The sequence below is a fragment of the Ascaphus truei genome, chromosome 4 (genome assembly GCF_040206685.1).
Source record: "Ascaphus truei isolate aAscTru1 chromosome 4, aAscTru1.hap1, whole genome shotgun sequence".
Lineage (NCBI taxonomy): Eukaryota > Metazoa > Chordata > Amphibia > Anura > Ascaphidae > Ascaphus > Ascaphus truei.
In genome coordinates, this window is record NC_134486.1 from 197,513,294 (window position 1) to 197,523,948 (window position 10,655).

Here is a 10,655-nt window from a genome sequence, read left to right on the forward strand (position 1 = left end):
TTGGTACACCGCGATCTTGGCTCCCTCAAACTCCATGAAGAGAGTATTTCTTGATTTTTGCAGGATCTCTTCTCGTGTGCGGTAATGATGTAAGCGCACTATAATGTCCCTGGGGAGTTCGCTGGGCTGGGGCCGAGAGCGCAGTGCCCGGTGGCACCGGTCCATCAAGAGCCTATCCTTTGGGGACTCTGGGCAGATATGCTCCATCCAGCGCCCCACAAACTCCTCACAGTCCACTATGTCCTCAGGGATTCCGCGAAGGCGCACATTGTTGCGGCGATCTCTGTTTTCGGCGTCCTCTTGCCGGTCTCGCAATTCGTTAATCTGGGACTGTAGATCCGCCGTTGTTTTAGTGCCTTTTTGGATCGCTTTGGAGTTTGTGTCGACCCTCACTTCCAACTCCTGTGTCCGGGTCCCCAGACCTCCCACTTCTTTGGCCAAGGCTCTTATCTCTGCTTGCAGAACATCTTTTAAATCTTGGTAGAGCCGCTCAATATCGCAGCGTCTGACCGGTAAAAGCCCCTGGTCATCTGGGTTCCCTTCCCCCTCCGACTCGGAGCCTGTTCTGGATGCGGGGGCCATTGCTGAGGCCGCCCTGCAGGATTGACTTTCGCCAAAATACTCCGGCAAACCCCTCTTTCCTTGGGTTTTCGTCGACTTCTTTGACATCCTGGGGTTATTATGCAGCGTTTGTGCTTTTTTGGATTAATTTTGATCAGTTATTCGTTCTTTGTGCGTATTTATGTTGGAGAGGGGCACAGAGCTACAGGATTATGCATCCATGCTCTCCAACTTCGCGCATGCGCTTGATCCTGAATACCTTTAACTGGAACCAGTATATTAGCAGAAGTTTCAGGGGACACGGCAACGGAAATTTGAGCTGAAGCAGGGGAATTGTAGTAAAGAAATTTCAAAGACTCTGCAAGCTTAGGGGAGTCATTCAGTGCAACCTCTGCTGTCAGACTTGGGGATTCATTCTCTGATGCTAGAAAGGATGCATTAGCCTGGGGGCAGCAAGGATTTACAGGGATCAATGCAGATAGCACCTGAGAGTCAAAAAGAGGGAGATTTGCCTCTGAAATTGAGGATACAAGGAGTTCCTCCGCTGGAGCCAAGGATGCGGCCTTAGCTGGCGAACAGGGGATTACCAAAGGAGGCTCATAGGGCTGACCCGCAGGGGTTAACATAGGAATGAGCTGGTGAACAAAGCTTAGGGATTCTAACTTAGAAGGTTGAAGCAGAGGGGGTTCCTTCTCTGACATGGGGAGCACGCAGAGCTGCCTATCAGGGGTTAAAGCAGAAAAAACCTCAAGGGCAGGAGTTAGGGATTCTGAGTTAGAAAGTGTGGGTAGATTCTCAGACACTAGGGCCGTAGCTTTTGAAATACAAGTAAACTCCACGGGAACCTCACAGACCTGACTGGCAGGGGTTAACGCAGATATATCTTTGGGAATTAAGCAATGGGCGGTGCAATCAGGGCTAGAAATCAAGGCAGCTTCTACCTTAGGGGGCAGTGATAGTGGGGTGGTTTGGACATTTTTTGGAGAGGGAGGTATCCTCACAGCTTTAACAACAGGACTGACAGAACAGGGTTTGTGAATAGTCTGTGCATAGGCAGCAAGTAGAGGTTCACGCTCACTTATTTTCATGTCAAATTCCAGGAATAATTTAAGGGTGGTGTCTATGGCCTGAGCCGGTACCCCAAAATCCCCAGTTTCCAGTCCCGGAGTGGACCTAAGAAGGAGCAGTTGGGAGTACTGGGCTTGAAACATCTTCTTTAACTCTCTACATTCCTGAGATTTAGTCAGTATTTCTTTACGAGTCAGTCTCTCTGTAGGGGTTAACCCTTCGTACATACAAGCAAGATTAGGCGGAGGCAGTTTTTCAAACAAATACTGTTCTTCAAACAGGGACTGGTCTGCAGCCTGGGACATAGGTTTAGTTACACATTTACCAACCCCCGCCACGGCGCGGTCCAGTTTTGTGGGGCCGAGCATACTGTCACGATTGTGCTCGCCACAAACCGGGACCGGACAGCGGGGCTGAGGCTGGGTTATGAAATCACCCATCTTAGACCGCGCAGACTGGTCCGGTGTGCGCAGTTCATAGTCAAACAGGCCGGGTTCAGGACTGGAGATAACAGCATAGTTGTTGGACAAGCCAGAGTCGGGGTAGGAGATATCCGGGTAGTCGTAGTTCAAGCAGGTAGTCGGCAACAGGAAATCAAGCTGGCCCTTTTGCGTCAGCGTAATCGCTGCAGGTCGGGAACGAGGTTTACGCGAGTGGCGTCCACGACCCATGGCTCCGGTATAGGAGAGGAAAGACTGACCGCAATAGGCACACCACCAGGCAGCACTAGTAACCCTGTGTTACAGCGCAAACGAAGCAGGTCTGTAAGAACCAGGAACTCAGCATAGCAGCAGCAAGCCTGGAGGAAACTGGATGAGTACAACGAACTGGAAAAAAAAACAGAGATACATAACGAAAGAACAGGGCTTGTGGCAGAAACACAGGTAACATCCCATAAGGATCTATGCTCGGCCAGGAAGTGAAGCCAAAGCAGGATATTTAAAGTGACAGTGACCAATCCGGACGAGGGGCATGGCGGAGGCATGTTGAGGAGCTGCTCGTGAGGGGCTGAGAGACCAGGAAGTAGTGGAGCACAGCTGAGAGTCTGTAACACCAGTGCCAGAATCCAAGATGGTGACGGCAGAGTTCAAGGTATGCACTGGGCGGCGGCATGGGTAGCGACGGGGGGCAGGGGCAGCAGCTGCTGCAGTACTGGTAGTGGGTAAGGAGGGGTCACGCCGCAAGGGACGTGGCCCCCGATTCCTTACACTACTATACGCAGACAACCTGCTCTTGCTGTCTCCAACAGAACAATGCCTCCAACAGAAACTGGCAATACTACAAAAATTCAGCCAGACCTGGGCACTCTCTGTGAACCTAGAAAAAAACAGAATAATGGTATTTCATAAAAAATCTAAAACACATCCAACCATATCGCAATTCACACTGGACGACAATGCACTGGAACAGACAACGAGCTACACATACCTTGGTCTAACAATCAGCTCATCGGGGAAATTCAACCTGGCCATAAATACACTGAAGGAGAAGGCCCGCAGTGCATTTTATGCAATAAGGAAACAGATGTACCACCTCAAACCACCAATAAGAATCTGTGAGAAAATATTCAACAGCATCATCACACCCATCCTTCTGTATGGCAGCGAGGTGTGGGGCCCTGTAACATACCCTGACTCCACAAAATGGGATACCAGCCCAACAGAAATATTGCATCTGGAATTCTGCAAATACCTTCTCCATGTACACAAGAGTACATCAAACAATGCATGCCGGGCTGAGCTGGGCCGCTTTCCTCTACTGCTCACGGTACAGAAGAGAGCACTCTGGGCTCACCTAAACACCAGCCACCCACAGTGTTACTGCTACAGAGCAATGCGAAGCCAGGACCTCCTCACTAAACCCTGTGCCATCAAACAACTTGTCCTCTCACTCCAAGGACAAAACCCCACACAGATCAACAACCTGCCAAAAAAAGAAATCAACTCAAGCGCCAACGAAATGAAGAAGCAGTATGTGACAATGTGGGAAAATGATATCCAACGCTCAAAGAAGCTGGAGACCTACCACACCCAACAGAGAGAATACACTCTGGCACCCTACCTACTGAAGGTAAAAGACCCAAAACAGAGACAGACCCTGAGCCAGTACAGAATAAGTGCCCACAGCCTAGAAATAGAAACAGGCAGGCACAGACAGAACTGGAAGTCCCGGGAGATGAGACTGTGCCAAAGATGTGAGCTAGGAGAAGTAGAAGATGAAACTCACTTCCTCTTGCGTTGCACACAATACTCTGAAGTGAGGAGTGCCCACCTAGAGAAACTCACTGCTGTTATACAGAACTTTAATAATATAGAAGAGAACCAAAAAATAGCGATCCTCCTGGGAGAAGATGAAACCACAGCAGAACTGGCTGCACACTATATCAGCACCTGCCACAAGCTGAGAGACGTCCACTAACCCCTACACCCCTGTGCGAAACTGTTACCCATATACCGTGCAATCATTATACCCTACCCCCTAGTATTCGTGTAATTATTGTCCCCCACCCCCTATTATTCACGCTTTGGCAATACTGATATGTTCTTTCGTCATGCCAATAAAGCTTAAATATATGTATATATGTAGCTCAGGTGTGAGCTAAGGAGTCTCACTTCCTGTCTCAAAAGACAAGCTTTTCTAAGCAATCTAATCAGGCAGGTGGTGTTTGTTAAATGACTACAAGCAGTTAACCACCACACTGCTGGATTAGAGGCACATTACCGGAACAGGGATAACTCCCCAGTTACATATATATACATATATATATATATATATATATATATATATATATATATATATATATATATATATATATATATATATATATATATATATATATATATATATATATATGCAGATGGCACACACATAAACTGAAAATAGGTGCTTGTCCCATACAGGTGGAATGCATAGATAAGCTCCTTACCAGGTAACTCCAGGATCCCAGGATCACGAGGCAAGAAAGAGACATCACACTCATGAAGTACAAAAAAGCGTGTATTCAGAAGAAAAACTGGCACAAAAACCCGACGTTTCGGTCCTTGACACAGGTCCTTTATCATGGGAGTGCTCAATACATTGTAAAACCTGACAAACATATATACCCACCACCAACTAAAAAACAAATCCCTGATAGGCTGGGCCGTGATGCTAAACAGCTGTAATCACTAATCAATGAATTCCAACGTCAACCCAGGAAAGTAGAAGTGTCGGGTGGCATCTAGGGAACCATTACGGAAAAAGTAACAGTGGCACGCATGTGCAGCTTGCGTGGCAACTACAATAAAAAAAATATATAAAGGGAATGCCTAGAGGACGCGAGCGTGCACTGGGCTGTGAAGGATAGGTGACATAACACATAAGCGGTGCATGAGCTAGCGTAACTGAAAAATAAATAAATATTTAGCAAAAGTGTCACGGAGACACACATAGCAAATGGAGTCACAATGTAAGCACAATAAACGTCCTAGCGCATGCGCAGCGTACATGGGTAAAAAGGCATAAATAATGAATACATGTCATAGCATCCAATAGCCATAATGAAGTGGAAAAAAACATATAGCGAAAAACAGAGAAGGGGGGACGGGAAGGGGGTGATCCAGGGAATCCCAAGATACAAAAGGAGTGAGTACATAAAAGTAGGGCAAAAAGAAGTAAGGCTGGACCCAACGTGAAGGCAAGAGCATAATAGTGTAACATCACTGAAAGACACAAAGGGCAGATAGGGATTAGGCGTAAAAAAAGAAAAGAAACAACACAATACAGGCACGACCAATGAAGAGCTAATGTGGAAGAACCACACAATGCAAAAAGAAAGCAAAAATTCAAAAAATGCAAAAAATGCAAAAAATTCAAAAAAAGTGCAAAGAAATACATAACACAGATTCAAAAACAAAAATGGCATACACAAATAGACAATGTGCAAAGAAAATCCCAAGCGTTAACTTTGTTATTTGGAACATTAGATGAAACACCCAAGGCGAAGATCTTCATTGAGACCGTCTGGCGACATTGTTCTTAACTCATAGATCATTTTGGCCTCCAGTTGAAGAAGCAACTTGTTCCTATCCCCACCACGTTTGGATGTGTTGGCTTGAAGGATAGGCATACACTTCAGTGTGGATAAGCTATGTTTATGTTGCCTGAAGTGTCTGGCCACAGGAAGGTGTTGTAGGTCATCACCGTTGCCGGTGTCCAATAGAGCTTTTCTAATGGTAAACCTATGAACGGCCATCCTTTCCTTAAACATCCGGCTTGTTTTCCCTATATAGTAAAGTCCACAGGGACATTTGATGAAGTAAACTACATACCGTGTCTCACAGTTAATGAAAGACCTGATGGGGATAGGATACCCATTGTGTGGATGAGAAAAAGATGGACCAGTCTGCATAAAGCTGCAATTAATGCAGCCATGGCATTTGTAAGTGCCAGGTTTCCTTCGAAGCCAAGATAGAGTGGGTGTATATTTGCTCGATGGGTCAGCCTGCATCAATGCGTCCCAAAGATTTCTACCACGACGATAGCACATACGTGGCGGTGCTTTGCACATTTGGCCAATTTGAGCATCATTGGTTAGGATATGCCAATTCTTGCGAATGCTACGCTTAATGTAGTTAGAAGCAGTTGAATAAGTGCTGCTGATGTTAGTGCATTGGTCTTCATTGATAGATGTATGAGGTATGAGGAGAGATTCCCTCTCCATAGCCTGAACTCTTTTTAAGGCCACATTGATTTCAGTCCTCGGATATCCCCGATCCATGAATCTTTGGGCCATTTTAAGAAGTGAGGTCTCAACAAGTGAAGGATCACTGGTGATACGCTTGACCCTCAACATTTGTGAATAAGGGAGGCCACGCTTAAGAGGCTCAGTGGTGACTGGTCGCATATAGTAAAGAGTTCTTATCAGTGGGTTTTGGAAGATCGCAGTCTCCAATTTACCATCCTTTTTGTAAACCATGGTGTCCAAGAATGTAGTGCTGTCCCTACTTTGTTTGACAGTGAAACGGATCGTGGATGGAATCAGATTCAAATATGCCACAAATTGTGACAACTCTCATTCAGAGCCTCCCCAAATGAGGAAGATGTCGTCGATGTAGCGTACATAATGATTAATGTAGGTAGAAATGGGGGCATCACCTAGAATGTGTACTTGTTCATAGCTGTTCATGAACAGGTTGGCATATGAAGGTGCCATGTTTGATCCCATCGCCGTCGCTATTAGTTGCAAATAGAAATCACGTTCAAAACGAAAGAAGTTTTTGTGTAGAATAAAATCAACTAGCTGCAAAATGTATTCAGTGGGGGGACCATCATGGTCAGTGATTAAAGAGTAATGTTCCCGGATGGCATCCAACCCTTCCACGTGTGAAATATTGGTATAGAGGCTGGTAACATCCAATGTTACCAGCAACATATCAGACGTGTCAAATGTAATCTTACCCAGTTGATTAATAAAGTCAGTGGTGTCCTTGACATATGATCTCATATTGACCACCAATGGTTGTAATAGGTAATCAACATACTGAGATAAGGGTTGACACAGAGATCCCATCGCTGCTATGATAGGTCTACCTGGTGGCTTGTGGCTAGATTTGTGTACTTTTGGGAGTACATAAATGACTGGTATCACTGGATGACTCTGTGTTAGGAAGGATCCAATTTCTTCAGATATCCATGAATTACTAACTCCCAATTGGATAATGGAGTCAATTTCGCGTTTATAGATCATTGTAGGATCACCCTTAAGTTTTTTATAGTAATAGGGGTCCCCAAGTTGTCTCATGATCTCAGAACTATAGTCAATGTAATTCAAAATGACAATACCCCCACCTTTGTCAGCAGAATTTATAATGATATCATCGTTGGCCTGTAGAGTTTTGATGGCTTGTATTTCCTCAATAGACAGATTGGAAAAACTCCTCTTGTGATTCTTAATATGTTGTCTAGTGTCACTACCAAGTAGTCCCATAAAGGTGGTTATGCTGTGATTAGTAACCACTGGGTCAAAGGTACTCTTATTCTTGAATTTGTGTGTAGCCATGTTGGATGGAAGGATGTTGGAGTGTGCTGTCTCAGTCCTGGAAAAAAAGGCCTTAAGGCGTAATTGTCGATCCAATTTAAATAGGTCAATTTCCCAATTAAATGGATTTTGGCAATTGGTCGGCACATATGAGAGGCCTTTCTGGAGGACACTTAGCTCAGCCGGAATAAGTTGGTAGGAGGAAAGATTAAAAATTATCTCCTCCTTGGGCGTACTCTCCCTCGTCTTGAGTCCCGTTCCAGAAATCTTGCGTTTCCTGCCCCCTCGCCTGATCGTTCTCCCACGTCTGAGTCTGGAATGGGAGGTCTGAGCGCCATTCCAGTGCTGGCACCTAAAAAAGGATCCTTTGATGCATTCTCAGGGGTATCAGAGGCATTGGTATCATTGGTAATATAACCTGTGGGTGTTTTTTGAAAACTTTTTGGGCATGAATAATTTCTTTTAAAGCCACCACGACCAGTCCCGGATTCACTAAGCCCAAGAAGCCACCTGTAGACACGTTTATCCTGTTTAGTCACTTTTCACCTGTTTGAGTTTTTCACGTTTATATGCAGTAAGGGTATCACGGTAAGAGTCAAGTGTTGTTTGTATCTTATCTGTCCAATCGGTAGATGTATCAGGGGCTAGTGTATCAGCATGTTGGTCTGTAATAATTGTTATTTCATTCTTTAAACGTGCTATTTCCTTACTAGATTGTTGAATAACTAAAATCATGAGCTCGAATGAACATTTATTCAGGATTCCCACCCATTTTTTGCAGAATTCAGGGTCAGTACGACCTATTGTGGGTTGGTTCTTGATGCGAAAGCCCCTGGGAATCAGTTTTTCTCTGTGGTAGTGCGACAGAGTGACCCCATAAATAGTAGTCAACATCCCTCTTTTTTAATTTAAAGTTCATTATAAACATCTGATGCCTTGTCACACCCTAATGCCGCCTCAAAGGTTTCAGTGAACCTTATTTTCGCAATATCGGCCTCACTATAGCTAACACTCTCTGAGATAGATGAAAAAATCCCAGACATGTCCGTAAAGTCTTCCATCTTTGTAAGAATCACTATCTAGTTAGTAAAGATGAAAAAAAATCAAATAATATCAAAAACAGAGGGGGTTTCCTAAACAGAGAGGGAACCACCAGGGTAGTTGAATAGGGTGCACATCTCATAGGATAATGACATAAAAATAGGCAGATGGCACACACATAAACTGAAAATAGGTGCTTGTCCCATACAGGTGGAATGCATAGATTAGCTCCTTACCAGGTAACTCCAGGATCCCAGGATCACGAGGCAAGAAAGAGACAGCACACTCAGGAAGTACAAAAAAGCGTGTATTCAGAAGAGAAACTGGCACAAAAACCTGACTTTTCGGTCCTGGACACAGGACCTTTCTCAAGGGAGTGCTCAATACATAGTAAAACCTGACAAACATATATACCCACAACCAACTAAAAAACAAATCCCTGATAGGCTGGGCCATTATGCTAAACAGCTGTAATCACTAATCAATGAATTCCAACGTCAACCCAGGAAAGTAGCAGTGTCGGGTGGCGTCTCCCGTAACTAGGGAACCATTACGGCAAAAGTAACAGTGGCGCGCATGCGCAGCTTGCGTGGCAACTACAAAAAATAAATATATAAAGGGAATGCCTAGAGGACGCGATCGAACAATGCGTGCACTGGGCTGAGAAGGATAGGTGACATAACACATAAGCGGTGCATGAGCTAGCGTAACTGAAAAATAAATAAATATTTAGCAAAAGTGTCACGGAGACACACATAGCAAATAGAGTCACAATGTAGACAGAATAAACATAAAAGCGCATGGGCAGACTACACGAATACCGTGATGCTAAAAGGCTGTAATCACTAATCAATCAATATCGACATCAACACAGGGAAGCGGCAGTGTCGGGTGGCGTCTCCCGTATCTAGGGAACCATTACGGCATTAAGCAAGAGTAGCGCGCATGCGCAGTATGCTTGGCTAATACAAGAAATAAATATATAATTACTAGAGGACGCGAGCAATCAATGCATACACTGGGCAGAGAAAGAATGAAGACATGACACGCGAGCGATGCATGAGCTAGCAGTACTAAATAAATAAATATTTACCAAAAATGTCAAAGATACACACACAGCAAATGCAGTCACAATATAAGCACAATAAACGTCCTAGCGCATGCGCAGCGTACATGGGTAAAAAGGCATAAATAATGAATACATGTCATAGCATCCAATAGCCATAATGAAGTGGAAAAAAACATATAGTGAAAAACAGAGAAGGGGGGATGGGAAGGGGGGTGATCCAGGGAATCCCAAGATACAAAAGGAGTGAGTACATAAAAGTAGGGCAAAAAGAATGAAGGCTGGAACCAACGTGAAGGCAAGAGCATAATAGTGTAACATCACTGAAAGACACAAAGGGCAGATAGGGATTAGGTGTAAAGAAAGAAAAGAAACAACACAATACAGGCATCTGACGAAGCATCACTGCGAAACGCGTAGTTCCCTGCCGGAGCCCATTGCCTGAAGGACCCAGCCAGCCTGCTGACTTCCGGTAAGCCCTCCCCTTCCTGTCCCGCCATCGGACGCGATCGCGGGAAGCACACTGGTCGGAGGAGCGTGAACGGACGATCGGGCTGAAGCTGGGCTGTTGCCCAAGCTGTATCGTGAGTGTTATTCTTGTTTGCTGTTTTTTTGCACCTAATAAATTCTATTTTACTTACTCACCGTGTTCGGCCCCTTTTTTCTTCTAAATTGGGCACCCGGGAGATAAGTCACTTGCATACTGCCTCCATTGGGAGGGGGAGGAAGCTATTCATTGCTTCTGGCAGCACTTTGATAAAGTAAGACTGCCCCTCATATTCTGCTAATCAGCACTACTACCCCTGTCAGACAGCAGGCTATATAAAAGCCCGCTAATCACCCGCTCTTACCCCCCTTTTTTATCTCACTATCCCCAACCTTAGATCAGTTCAATTAATC